Source organism: Ceratina calcarata, unplaced genomic scaffold (genome assembly GCF_001652005.2).
Source record: "Ceratina calcarata isolate Rehan_Ccalc_2016 unplaced genomic scaffold, ASM165200v1 scaffold178.2, whole genome shotgun sequence".
In the NCBI taxonomy this organism is placed as follows: domain Eukaryota; kingdom Metazoa; phylum Arthropoda; class Insecta; order Hymenoptera; family Apidae; genus Ceratina; species Ceratina calcarata.
This window is the reverse complement of record NW_017139212.1, coordinates 84,273-100,555: the sequence shown is the minus strand read 5'-3', so window position 1 is coordinate 100,555 and position 16,283 is coordinate 84,273.

The window sequence follows — 16,283 nt, the reverse complement described above, 5'->3', positions numbered from 1 at the left end:
GTATTTATTAGGCGAGGAGCCTGTAACGATGCCGAATGAAAATGAAATATGTACATAACGTAAATATGTTAACATAAGATGTTAACGCCTCGATCCTAGTAAATGAAAGCTTTATTTGTTTTATTCGAGGTAATTCGTATACTTGTTGTATTTATTTATGTATTCCATTTTTTTTCCGAAAGGGAAATAAGTTGATCGATTTGAAAAGCTTGTAGCTATATACTGTTACCTACTTTCAAGTGTATCCGGCAATATTTAATCATAAATAGACGTTAGTTCCTTATAGACGTAGTTCTGCGACAAAGATTTCATACGTTTCTCGAGATGACACCGGAGTTTGAAGCTCGAAAACGCGAAAGTCGCCGCGATTTTAATCAAACTATTTCCTTACCAGTAACGAGTCTGCCCTGTTTGCGTTGTTACTAGACCTATCGTTAAGTTAAGATTAGAGTATCGAAGGATATTGTCCGCTCGTGGCGATTTTTTCAAATATTCTCTTAATCTCTCTGCCAAAGTTTGGAGAGTTTATTCTTTTATACTTCTTGTTGATTTTTAGATTGAATAGTACAAGTCTGTGCGACGACGTCGTGTCAAAAATAAAACAACGAACGATCGTTTCTTATGAAATATTATAGTATTTTAAAAATTGAAATAATTTTTATACGCTTTGTTTAAACCTGCGTCGAACAAATGAGTGAAGTTGATTCGCGAACGGTTCTTCAACTCGGGCTAAGATTTACATGACTTTTTCAAATTTTTCTTTTATCCTTTCATTTATTTTTGTAGTATTTTTTTCCAGCGTAATCAAATATAAAAATATCGAATTGTTTTGAATCAATTATAATAATAATTTTATTATTTTGTAAATATATTTATGTTTAGCTTGTAATAAACACCGGTTTTAATTTGCATTAGACGATTCGAGGTACGAAGACAAAAATTAAACGCCGAGATTTAGTGTGGTTGTTAGATTGGTATAATAAGTAAATACATTTATAATTGTTGCTATGGTGAACAGTGTTATTTTAGTTTTTATACAGCAACATGCCTATTTGGTGGAGATCAGGTTGATATTTTTGCATTTATTATATTTTTAATTAAAAGGTTTTAGCATTTGAAGTCTCGCTTACTACTATTCGAACAACTCTGTTAATTTTATCACGCCATAGGTCTGCTACGACCTGAATGGTCAGTATCCATCGACTCTACCGAATATTTGAGGACAAATGAGGATTTATTATGCATATAAAATGGGACAGAGAATCATGTGAATTGTATACAGGATTTGAATACTTTTTATTCTTTTTTATTTTAATTGTTGTAAATAATTATATTTACTTAAATTTATGAACAATTTTACGTTCGTTATTACGTCACTGTGTGCTACTTTCAAGTTCAACTGGTCACAGAGTCAGCTAAATTTTATTCGATTAACGGGTAACAAATAAGACGCGAAATAACAAAGTAGACGCGAGCAATTGAGAATGGTTTCCGTATTTAATTTCTGCTCTGCTTCCTAAACGTCGCTCGTCCACTGAGAGCACTGGCGATATTTCCGAAACTCGCAATTCGAAACATATGAACCAGTTATCTCGTATTCTAATCTCGATGTAAAAATAATGGTGAATGCAATTGCCTGAAAGGAAGAAATAGTAATAGATTATGTTATATATAGATCGTTCGAAGAGATATCGCCAACACATTCTTTTTGGACATACCGTATTGATATTGAGAATTGTAGAAAGGTAGAACGGAATAAGCTTCCGGCTGGACCATTGGGAGGAGGTTCGATTTTCGATTGTAGGAGAGACGATTCCCTCTGCCCCTTGCGTGCGCGTGTCCCTGTGTTTGCGTGCGTGCGTGCGTGCGTGCCTCGTGCTTGTTTCTCACGCGTCTCTGCTGCACGCAAGGATTCTCGTGCCCGCGCGCGTGCCTGCGTATGTGTATGTGTATGTTTTCAATGTCAAAGGTACCTGAATGGACTGATAACTATATACCGATGAGAGAAAGAATGTTTATTATTCATTGCACAATATTTTTTCCCGATGTTCTCAAGTGTAATATCAACTAAATACAACTAAATAGAACGCCCTCAGACCCTCGGTCTTATTCAGCTACAAGACTAAAGTTCCTTTTCTAGAGATACGTACGTACGTACGTACGTACGCGCGTGATTCCCGCTCGGGATAGCGAGGAGCGGTAACGGCGCAAATCTTGCCCTAACGTTAATCTGAAATATGTAACGTGACACGTTAACTGTTAAACTTAATCGATGTACGAAGTTAAGGTCAATCTCTCTCAAGTGCCGATGCATTTCGAAGTAAATTAGAAAACGCGCGAGATTTCTCAACAACCTCCTGGAATTTGATTTTTCATCACTTTTTGCGTGCTGTTATACTATATGTAATTTCGTACGTTCTAAGTTCACCGACACACCGTGCATAACTAATTCATTCGAATCGTTCAAACTAAATAAATAATCAAACCGTTGTATTCAGAATAAAAAAAAAGACAGAAAAAAAAATATATATACATATATATATATATACGTAATTAAGAGGAAGAGAAATCAATTTTCCTACGTGAGAAACGTTAGGTTCTCGTACGGATAAATAAAGGGATCAAAACGTTTCTGGAAATTTAGTTTCGGGACTATACCACCCCGAAACGATTTCGAACAGTGAGTTGATTGTTTAAAAATCAAAAATTGTCGATGAGAACGAATACGTCTGAATTGAATAAGTATTCAAAAGAAAAAAAAAAAAATGATAAGACTTATCGTTGATAAATTGAAATTTATTTACACACGCGCAACCTTTTATCTATAGAGGTGTAAGTAGTAGTTGCATATGAAATTATCATAAAATACAAACGAGTTTCCATTAACAAGTTTGGTAAACCAAAGAGGATCGACGTTAAAAAACGTTTCGAACGAACCACTAATGAGTGCTACTGACACTGACTTTCACAGACTGAGCGACGATTACCCATCCGTAAACAAAACAGCTTCGACAAACTTTAGTTACGTTCGTTGAATGATTTGCGACGCGGCGAGAACGAGGGAAAGTAGTCTCGACCTCGACCAATAAAGGGTGGTAGGGAAGGGAAGTCGACTACGATTTTGATGTGTTCCGTCGCGGTTTTGGTGCAACAGGTTCCTATTAACGTCTCACGCGAACATCCAGTAGGTTTAAGGACACGACCGTTTGCCCGAAGACACTGTTTTATTGTATTTCTTCTGTTCGAAAATAATTTCGCGCATATTTACGTACCTAAGTCATTTTTTAATACTCTCACACCTGCCTACGCTTAACACCAAACTGCGTACATATTATAAATACGAGGATTCGACTTGAGTTTGAGATTTTGAGGCATTAACGAGTTTGCTTTATGGAAAAAAAAAGCGTTACTTTTATTTTAACACAAGTGGCATCGTTTCTCAATTCTTCTACTAAATAAAGCGAGCCACTCTATACGTAATTTTTTTAATTCGATTAAACGTGATCTAGGTTCAGTTTTATTTTTATTTTTTCGATACAAGCAAGTTTGCTATTGTTTTTCCATGGAACGATTTACCGTGGTTTTCTATAATTTTAAGGAGGCTGTTAATGTATCGCAGAGATTGTACGTGCTAATACGTTCGCAATATTAAAATCAGTTTAACAATAATCGCACGAAAACGGGAGCTTTAGTATAAGCATTGAATTGTAAAGCTTTTTAGATTTTAGGAAATCGCAGTAAAAGACGAGATCGATATTTGCTTTTTTAAAGAAATCAATACTTTTTCTATATAATTTTTCAAGATTAGGAACACGTTAATTCGTTTGGTTCGCAGCGCTTCGCGCTTGAGAAGCAATCCTATTGAACGTGTAAAATAACGGAGAGCACATCAAAATCGAAGTTGCCTACACTCAATGCTATTCCAATTTTTGTACGTTTTCAAAGAAAAATATTTTAACTCGAGCGGAAACGAAGAATATTTCCATCGCGCGTCTTCGTAATCATGTCCATTTTGTAATCAAGATACGCTTATCAAATATTTCTGAACGCGTCTGGCGCGTCCACGTCGGCCGTCGACGCGAGGGGTGTTCGCCGATCGAACAGATTCGTCATTAACGGAAGCTCCTAAAAATCGTAAACAGACTGTATCGCGTGACTAAAGTCTAAAATCTACTAAAAGTAAGCGCAAAGGCGAAAGGGGAAATAATGAATCACGAGTGTTTCACGTCGCAGCTGTACGAATCGTTACTATCTTCTTCCAACGAAACTAGTTAACGAACAAAACCGAGTTAATTTTTCCTTATCTTTCATTCGTCGAACACATTATTCTACGTTCCGGAGGACAAATGTGCATTTTCGTTAGTTCGTTCTCTGTGTTGATGGCAATTAAATCTGACGATCGAAAATACATTGAAATAGATATATAGTTTTACAACTGAAATTCCTATACATATATACTATATATTTCCAAGTACGTGCTTAATCGAATTTATAGTGATTTCAAATGTCTCAATAATATAATTTATAAATTTTATATCTTAATGCTTGAAAGAAAGCTACCTCTATGATCCATCGAAATTAGTTTATACCGATAAGCTCGTATCCAGATATTTAAGATTTCATCGCGGAACCACTCAATTATAACGATGGTCTTATTAAATGGCAACGGTAATAATAATAACGACGACAACGATGAGGGTAGCAGTGACAGTAATAACGGTGAAAGTAGTCATAGCAGTGGTAGCGCAGCGCAGATTCGGCCGAGAACGTAGAAGACATAAAAGTAACAAGTACACTTAATGAATTAGCAATTAGAGTGGCATTAGAATATACTGCAAATGAATAAGGATGTAACACGAACCGTGTGTAGCGATAACAGTAGCGGCGTTAACGATGATAGTAATAGCGGCAATATCGGTTTAATGTGATAATTAGAATAACGGTAATGTTACCACTATTATTATTACTGCTTTTGCTACTGCTGCTGTTCCGTTAATTTAATCGTTATCCTTGTTACGTCCATCGATACCATCGTTGCTACATGCTTTCAATTATCTTCTACGTTGTCACTGTCGTCGTTCAAGCTACTCCGATTTCCCTGCTGCTGCTGTTGCTACTGCTGCTGCTGCTGCTGCTACTTACTGCCTCCTATCTCGTTAATTAATAATTTGATCGTTCTTATTATTACGGTTGGGACTATCGCCGATCTAAAGCAACCGCTGTAATTCGGGAACGATTCGACGCGTTGATAATCGCTGGTGCTGTTTTGTTTCAATATTCGGCGTTAACACGTCGTTGCCACCGATAGCGGTGATAGTAATAGCGATAGTAATAGCGGTGACGGAGGTGGTGGTGTTAGATTAGCAATGGTAGAAAACGCCAGCCGCAATAGTCAGAATATACTGTGAACGGATTAGAATTAATCAGGATTGTAATAACAAGTTTATTATTATTATCATTATTATCGCAATGAGCGAAGGGGGCGTTTATATTTGTAATATTATCGTAAAGTATGAAACGTAACGAAGATAATTGTTGTTAGTGATCATGATATTTGGTAATCAATAATCCATAAAAACAATAATAATAAAGTGATGATCAACAAGACGATAATAATGTGTGTAATGAATAGTATCGAAGTGTAAATTGCAATTTGTATTAGCGGTAACGATACTGGCAGAAGGGGTGGATACTTGTAGTGGTACAAGATTAATTGTCATCGCGAAGGAAGTAGTGCATAGAACGTTTTTAGGAAACGGACAGTTGTAAGTAAGAATTGCTAGTGATAAACGTTGATAAGAAAACAAATAAATAATATTATCGATAATATAATAATACAGTATAATACGATATAATACAATATAATATGATATAACACGATATAATATGGTACGATAAGATAATATATATATATACACGTATATGTACGAGTATAGAGGTCTGAGGGCGTTTTGTAACGAGTAACGAGTGTACCTTTTTTGCGTTCCAAATATGTGGAACATAAATCTAGATTAAAAAAGAACAAGAAGTAACGGAAACTATACGATCGCTGCTACTTCCAACGACGACGGTTTTCATCGTTTCGGATACACGACGCATGATTGTCCCCTGTCTCGAGGTGGCACACTCGGTGTCGACGCGTGTTCGCGGATCAGATTCGAAAACCTCACCTATTCTAGACACCAAATTTACGCAACGCCTTAATTACGTATCGCGTATTTCCTCCCGAACAAATCCAATTTCGGTTGAAATGGTTTCGTCTCCGTTTGTAAGTACGCTTCGCGAGGAGGGCATTACCAATTTGACAGATTTGCCGCGTCAACCAATATCAAATATGTTCGGTACATATGGGCTTTAGGGAACTCAGCCCGAATTAATATTGATTGTTAAATATGTTGTAAGAGATGAGAGATTAACTTCTTTCTTATACACGTACCTATGACAGACAGAATTTCCAAAATATGTTAATATTACTAATTTATCAATACTTAAGGAAAGTAAAGGATACCCACCTAAATTACTCATCGAAATTATTTTCATGATATCGTACTATATTTTTATTAGCTATCTTTGTACTATTGGACCTGCGAATTTTATAGTCTCTTTCTTAAAAAATATTTTTACAAAATATGATTTATTTTAGAATATTTCGATAAGTACTAATTTTAGATATACCTTCTTTTACCCAAAATGTCAATCTTTATTCGTACTCAATAAAAAATATTAGTATCTATTTATTAAAAAACTATTAACTTTAATTATTTCCTTGATATGACTAAAGTCGAGCGAGTCGACGGTAACATGTATACGAAAAAGTTGATCAGAATTCTACAACATATCTACTGATTCCCTAAATCGCATATCTGTTCTTTCACTTTCTCAGGGAATGTATTATCCCATTACTTGTTACTACATCACGTTTAAACTACATTGTGAGACATCGTTCCACGTGTTATACCGAATCGGGATTTGGATTGCGATTTTATTCGAGGCCTATAAACGATCTTTTTCAATCGGGCGGAATGCAGCGGAGGGGGACACGGTTTCGTTGTATCTAAAAAAAAAAAAGAAAAATGTGCTAAAAACGAATGGAACCAGGTGAAGGAAGAAGTCACCCAAGTGTCGTTGATTTTACGAAACAGCATCACTCTGAGAATAACTATAATAGAATCAGCATGCTACGTTTAATCGTACGACCAACCACCAGCAATGTGTAAAACACACCACGATTATTCGTCTGCATGAGCTGAAACTACGTGTTCTCTTCGTACTCTTATCTTCTTCCTCTTTTCTACACACGACATCTCTCATTTTCGGTGCTACACTTAAACGGATGTACATACGTATATATATATATGATACATATTCTTTCAACTTTACGCTTAACTGTTTTTCGGTTTGTTTCACACGAACGAACGTTATTTCGAAGCCGCTCATTTTATCCCGCTGCCCATATACGTAACACCGAGATCCGAATCGACGTTTGCAAAAGACTCAGAAAAAAAGAGCCGGTGGCTGGATGATAAATCCTGAGCGCAGCTCCTCCGAGAAACGAAAATTAGAGGAGAAGGACGATGAGCCTTCGGTCCTCGACTAGTACATTCTTAACTAGTACAAACACCCGTTTCGTGTCGGGTACGAAATAAAAATTCGCCCGATGTACAATCGTTTCTACACTACGCGTGTCTCTTACCTTTTGCGTATTCCACATTCTACGTATATGTACGCGTTAGACGTCTTGGCTGTGTTTAGCAGGAGCTAATTGTATGCGAGATACGGGAAACGAAAGTGTGAGCTGGACAGTTGAGAGGAAATTGCGAATGGGGGAAATGCAGCCAATATGTACTGGAGCGCATTACGCTTGCCGATGAACGACGAGGATACAAAACGATGAAATACGCTTACGGCGTGTCTGCATCGCGTGAACGTGAACGTGAATCGCGACGCATTGTCCGCGGATCTGTGTATGCTGTATGTTTTAAGAGATAGTGTCACACGTCGCACAGAGATTTCGATTGTATTTACGTTCGTATGCATGTCGCGTGTATGTACGTGGTCGAGTGTCTCGGATTTTGGTCCAATGCATGCGTCTCACCTACTTACCTGTTCCGATTTACGCGCGCCGATGAGGAGGACGCGTACTTTTGCCCGACGCCCTTTCAACTCTCGGGTCGTGTCGTTTCGCCTGTTCGACGCACGTACATACACACGTGCCGGTAGTACACGCGTGTGCATCGGGGGCATGTGCCATTGTTCATTTCGCGATAAACGCAAAAGTTTGTAACCGTCGAACGAAACAAGATTCTAACTATACTTGCTGCTGACGCAAGGTTTTTTTATTCGCTTTGAAAACGCACGCGACGAATGTGTCTTTACGGAAAATAAGAAACAAATGATAATAAATATATACTAATTTATTTTGGAAACACATATACTTAACGCGATTCATTTTTAGCTTTCCTCATATTTTTGTATAATCGTGGTTTGATTGTAAATTTCATTTTCCACCGGGAGGTTTCAGAAATATTTTCGATAAACTAGTAGGAAAGCGGCGTAGAGGGTAGCCGGTGAAACCGTAGAAACGAACTAACGATAAGTCGAATCTTGTATAGTTTTACGTTTCGTTCGAACGCGTAAGTAACGTGTTAGGTGTAACGCAATATTAGGTGACGAGAGCGATACAGTTATTGAACGTTGTTTTTCAACTCAAAAACGCGGAACAATCATTATCGATTCAACTTTCATGCGTACTGTCAGTGCTCATCGCGGTTGCGATTGATTATTCATTTCCCTTAGAGTCTGACTCGTTTTAATCCTGATTCAGTATTATTTAAATGTCGCGAAAGCGTGTGTTCAAATTTTAATCTCTCTTTTTGTTTTCTCTGCCTATCTTTATATCTCTCACTCGGTGAGAATATACGACAGTTCCTCGTACTATGACATTTTTAAAAAAAACAAAACAAAAGAAGAGAGAGACGTGCTTAAGAAACCCGTGAAAATTTCGTCCGCTGTTAGTTCGTCTCGCTGACAATGAGCAATGGTCTCCAATCGCGTGAAGACAGCTGAACGAAATACACCCGACATCGGATAGGCACAAATTCCCAAAGATTTTGTTGGTCGTTTCAATTGTTTGCTCGTTCGTTACGGTTGTATGTAAGTACGCAGCGTACGCATAAGTTCGATTGTGTTTCGTTTTTTTAGATAGAACTTTCCATGCACAGAAATTTCAATCGATAACGAGGGGGACACCGATACAAATTGAAAAAGTGCTTTTAAAAAAAAATTAAAATGAAACGTTAACAATAATATTAATATTAACAACAATAGTATGATTAAGAATAATATTATTAATAATAATAATAATAATAATAAGAATAATAATAAGAATAATAATAAGAATAAGAATAAGAATAAGAATAAGAATAAGAATACGTGTGCCAAGCAAGTTAAGAGAGTCCGAGATAATATATTATATATAAATATATTATATATACATATATGCCATTAAATTTCAGTTATAGTAAATACTTTGAAAACGATATCTGTACATATTGCTGTGAGAGAATTTAAAAACCGAATCGTGTCGAAAATTGACCTAATGTAAAGAAAAGAAACAAAAGAATAAATGCATACCTACGGTTATGTACCAGATTAAAAGATTAAGAACGTTTAAGACCGTTTCGACATCTTTTCGTCTCGATTAAGGAACAATGGAAAAGAATTAGCTACGAACTGTGAACAATTTCTCCGAGTATACTCGTAGATAAGATCCGTAACACTAGTAACGTTGAGAATAAATTTTTGGCGAATCAATTTTTCGAGCAAAGACCGAGTCGATTAATCCGAGGAAGGAAAATATTTTTGGGACGCTTTCGAGTCGAGGTGCACGCGTCTGGTGTTCAGTAAATTCCCGTTGTAATACCCAAAGACTTAGGAAAAATTCGAGGAGGCATAATCATAATATCAGAACGCGTGACAGTAAGGCATAAACATATACGTATACATATATATATATATAAGTATATACGAGTAACGAAATATGATTAACTACTATGTAACGGAGTGTGTATAGTGGGTCGTTGTTCGGCGATTTACATATCCGATATCAGGAGTAAGATCGTTTCCAATGGTTTTCCACGACTATATATGATACGTCTATTATTTGTCAGTCGGATCGATTCGCTTTCAACAGAGGAATTCGAACGTGCGCGAACGCATAGAAAGTGTGATCAGGGCCAAATACGACATGGGATCGATCTATGTACAATCTCTAGATAATATAATTTCACTTGTTGCCGGAGCGAGCATGTGGAATTTTAATCAAGCTTTCACGCACATTTATCGTCTAATCTATTATTCTCGAATTAATTTAACGCGCGTTTATAAGTCGCGATATTTTCGTTAGTTTACAGATTCGTAATCGTACGCATTGATGTCCACTGGAGATACATACATATATACGTACGTGTGAAACGCGAGGACGGGGGCGTTAGAACGTCGATGATAAAATAAAAAGTAACCGGTTTGTTCATTAAATGGCTGTAAAGCGCGTTCATGAGCTAGGATCGTTTTGTAAAACGTATTAAGGTAAAAGTGCCATGCGCTGATTTTGATCGTAAGTGATGTGAGCACGAGGGTAAAATGACTAGCGATAAGTCGAGATATCGTAGAAAGTTGGTGTCATGTTATTTGTTAGATTTAGAGAACTAAACCCCTTGTGTACACGCCTGGGAACGGGTAGGAAGCGTCGCGGAAGGATACACGGAACGAACTATGAAACAATAGGCATCCAGAATTAAATGACAACGTTTTAAGCTCGTCAGTCGACTATTCGGCTGCTAGATGAAACGGAATGGAAAAACTAAAGAAACAACGCGCTCTTAGGGAGGGGAATATAAGAAGTGAATAACAATTAACATAAGTTACAAGTATTAGGCACACGCAGGCACGCACGTACGAGACATGCACCAGCTACACTTTAAGGCTCACACAGACGGCAAGGAAAGAATCACATAAAAGAAACAAATAGATACTTAAGTATACTTTGTCTATTCGAATTACACACGTTACATACTGTGTACACACGTTGCTACACGTACATATTTCTATGCACACATTGACACACCTACGATTTATATATATGTATATGAATATATAATATATATTATATAAATATATATATATACAACATACACACATACACATATATATATTACTATAAGACAGCATTTGGAAGAGAGTATCAACTAATTATTGATAGGGTGATTAATCGTTAAGGGAAAAATAATTACAGATGTAGGTAACACAAATGGCCGACTAATTTGCGAATAATCTCTATTCCTAATAAGAATGAAAACGCGAATTAATTTTAGACAAATTAATAATAATGACTAACAATAATGAGTATTATTATGAATAAACGATAAGTATTAAACCGATAGGTAATTAAGTAGATGATAACGAGCGTTACGTTCATTAAGATAACGCTGATAACTGATAATTAAATAGAGAAACGGTATGATATAACGGTAGTTAAATTTTCCGATTTTCATCGTCTAACAACGGTATTGAACGATATATATGTATATACATACATGTATATATATATATCCGGAAATAGCATAGTATTCGAACGACTCCGGCATGACGATACCAATACGGGATTGACGCTGATGCTTAGAATAAGATTGAACTGACTCGGTCGAAATCGCATGCATGGGTGGTGGGGAATTTGGAATAATTGCGGATGATGATTACGATCACGACTACAGTCGATACGGTTCTGATCAATTTTGCGTTCTACTTAAATGTTGTTCAACACTTTTTCACCGATGAATTTTCTCTGGTACTTTTTTCTTCGTTCATTGACAATCGCGTCGAAGTGCCGTTGCCATTCATTGTTACGTCGATTATTTTTCTCACGATCTGTATATACGTTTCTTAGTTCTTTTATCGATCACTAATCAAGATTTTATAGTTTTAAAAGGAACTTTTACTCTTTTTTTATATGTAACTTTTTTTTCTAATCATAGTAAGATGCGAATTATATTTTAATTCAACTGCGAAATAATTATTTGCACACGATTCTGACAAATGTTAATTTTAATTAATAATTCGGTTCAATCATTTTATATCCAAGGGGGTAGAAGTCGCTTCTCGGCCAAGTTACGAGAAATACTAACAAATCTAAAAGATAAAGTGTAGTTTGTCTCTCTTGATGTCAACAGCTGTACCATTTTCTGATCCTTTCAATTCTTGACTGGACGTACGCAAATACGACTTCTACTCCTTCATTCGATCATTAAACCCATCCATTTAAATTGAACTGAAATGGTGTTTACGATCGATCATCGACAAATGATTAATTAGTGTATGTGTGTGTATTCATGATTTTTCAAGAGCGTTATTACACATATCACACATCATAGAACACCAGTTATTTTATTCGATTTTAATCTGAAAAATTGCTCGAGCACGGTTTAGGTGTCGACGACGGTTCCGTGAACTCAGGTAAATAAAAAAAAAGAAAAAGGAGCACGTACTCGTTTCGTTAGTTGTCAGGGAGAAAAAAGGCCAGAAAGAATTCAGAGTGAAAAACGTAGGTTTATTGAATGTCGCGTGTATTAAGTATATACATCCATATAGTTCATATATAAATATATATCTACGTACATAATACAATATATATATATATACACACAATATATATATATATATATATATCAAATCGAATCAAAGGTCGAAAAGCTTTCTTAAACTAGCAGAAAGATGTTTGTTGTGATAATAAATATTGAATATATAGCTGTTTTAGGGTACGAATCATTAACTATAAAGAGGAAAACAGAAAATTAGGGTCTAAATAATGATGCGTCGGGTTAGTGTGTAAAATCTGTCAAAAGTGAAGGGGAAACCTCGACTTTTTCTACTCGGGAAAAGGTTTGCGCGTGCACGCCGAGCGAACTTGTTTTCGTTTTCTACCTGCGCCTCTGTATGTGTGTCGATCCTCTCCTCCGCGGAGGAGCGCACGCCCGACCCGTGTCCTGTCGCGTGTCGCGTGTACGTATCTAAATGTGCTTGTTAAAAAAAAAAGAAAAACCAACAAAAAAGTAAAAAAAAAAATAAGAAAACGATGAAGAAAGAAAACGATTCAACATGTACAGGGTGTCACATAAATGATAGTACAAGAGCGCAGTTACAATTCCTCTAAACATTAAACTCTAACTAAAAAGTAAGATGATTTTCAGAAACGAGTCTGCCTGTTTGTTTATTAATAATTAAGATTGACCCGGTTTCGAAGCTAATAGCGAGACCGAGACCGGCGGGAACTGGATCGTCATTGTTCCTCCGAAGTTCGACGTTGACTCTCAGGTCGAGGGAGACCGCGGTAGACGCGTTGTAATAAGGGAAACACTTAAGAAACGAACCTAATGTAAAAGAAAAAAAAGAACACAGAAGGGGAAAGGAGAGATAAGGAAATCACAAGTAAATACATTAATACGTGTAAGGTTTAAACGGTGTTTTTGTGCACGATAGCGCCTCCTACGTTAAGCACCCTATATGTAACACGGTTGTCCTTAAACTTTAATCCTGAAGCTATATAAGTTAGTCTGGTCATCGAAACGAGATTGGTTCTCTATCGCCCTCTTATCGTCTATCTCTTACATACGCGTAACTATATTCTTCTGTACAGGGTGTTTGGGAAGGTACAACAGCCAGATGGGCTGCGTTGTGCCCTGATTTATCGGAGCCCATGAAAATTGCATAGATCTTGGTTACTCGGGATAAAACATAGGTACTACGATCTTCCTTTTCGTTTTAATTTATTTCCGAATCTATCAGCAATTCTCAGGCGGCGACGGACAGTTGAGTTGCGAAATTTCCAACCCGGCAATCTTACATATCGCATTTCCGATTTTATTGCACACCCCCGAATTTCGCGTACACGTACACGTATACCTGCCGCGCAGATACGTACGCGTGTACGCGTCATGCCAATTGTAATCATCTTCGCGAATCGTCAATGTCAATATATATATACGCGGTACACAATATACATACATGCGAATGCGAACCAATCGTCCGAGCAGAGTTATTTAAACGAGTACGCTTGTTTACAGATACATGTGCGTAACGCGTACACATGCACATACTACATACAATACACGTTACGTAGAATATGAACTTTCCTACATACAGGGTGTTTCAAAGATTGTAGTACAAGAGAAAACTGCGGCCTTTCTAGGTATAATACGAATACGATGGGGACGTTCATCGATCTTACCACCGCGATTTTTCTTTCCGACTACAAAATTTCTATCTACGCGCCTACGTACGTTCACGTGTACACACTCTGGCCGGGAGCTCGTTAACAATTCGTCCGCGTCGAACAAGCTTTAATTTCGAATAAACGTCGATTTTTAACAATTCTCCGATTAATCTCGAGAGATTCTCTTTTACCGTACGACGAATTGAACTTCGTTTTTATCGTTTTAATAGTTTGTACATTATCGAAGACGACAATAAGGAAAGATCCCCTAGTAATTACGACGTCGATGATGACGGGGATGGTGGGTCGTCTTGGTTTCTACTTAAACATTTCTAAACGCGTAATCTCTTGCACCATTATTTTTCGATCACCCTGCATTCTCGAATATTTGTTTTCCGTTGGACCGCAGACTCTTTTTAGATGAAACTAAACTACGTGAAATGTAACCGAAAAGTGTACGCTTTTTTCAGGACTTTTAGGTAATCACTGCGATGGTATTAATTGATTAGTAATGTTAGAATTGTATAAGCGAATTAATTAATGGGTTAGTTAATTCATTCGTAGAGGCATTAGATTATCTAATACACACACGGACACACACTACACGAACAGACGCAAACAATTTTACAACAAAGTCTGGGGATAAATTAACAGTTTTTTTCCTCTTTCATTCATTATTTATTTTTAATCCGAATCTGTAGTAGTTAATTGTATTAATTAATATATATGTTATATATATTAAGAAATATATATATATACAAAATACATATGTATATTAATTAATTGTATGAATTTAATATATGTTTATATTAAGATGTTTACTTTTTTCTTCTTTATTTCGGAGAAATCTCTGGGTTGCTTTCTTAATTACTTAATTATGTAATCGTTGAGTGAGAGTTCGCGAATAACGAGTGATTAAACGAACGATCATGGGTGTTCTCTCATTTTTTGATAACTATAATGATGATATAGAAATAAAGTTATTTAAAATGAAAAACGAGACATTTTCTTTTCTTTTTTTTTACTCTCAACTTCCCGTACTCGTTCTCGATTAATTTTTTATCTATTTTTTTTACAGCCTAATCGAACTCGCTTTCGATATATCCTTGTTACGTCTTTCTAATTATTTTATAGTTCGAACGAAATTATATCTTTTTGCGGAGTCGTATTTATTTACTGTCGCAAAAAGCACGTAAGTAATATCAGTTTTTCTTATTTCTTTGTTGTGCGCAATGATTTATTTAATCCGTTTTTCTTACCTAGTAAAAGATTGAATAATTGAATACTATTGGCCAGAAGAAAGCTTTTTCTCTTTGGCGCAGTTTATGCTCTGAGCCTATGGCCGGTATTACTTTAAGTATTCTTTGTTTTAAATAGTTTCCCAATTCCTGGACGCTTCGTAACAATGTCTATACTAAACGATATAAATGACATGTATTTTCTATAAATGCATAAAATCTGCAGTCCATCACATAATTAGAATAATAGTAAAAATACTTTTGTCATCGCCTCACAGGCTGCCCAGAAATCTTTCCTCATTTCGTTCTTATTTTGTTACAGTTTTATTTTTTAAATATTCATCTCGAAATACTGTTCAATCTTCTATTAACGTAAATCTTGTTTTACTCAAAATAATAGGTCGGGGAAAAATATTTCTTCATATTTTATAACGAAATTCAAACAATGTTTTCCTATGGTTTATAACCATTCATTTATGACTATAAACTTTTTCCCGTCTCGTTTATTGTTAAACTTAGTTGTAGTAAAAAAATATCGTCGATGTGGAATTCGCATAAGCTTGCTACTCTACTAAGGATAAGGTAGGTATGAAAAAATTCAGTGCCAGTGATTGAATTGTTTTATTATGTCATTATCAAATGCGACAGTTTCGCATAGATGATTACATACTACTACACATATACATATGTATCTTCATACTTAATTCCATGCAAGAATCGAATAAAGTACATCCACATAGTGACTTGTTATTATCGGAGGAACTATAAAGGTGGACATG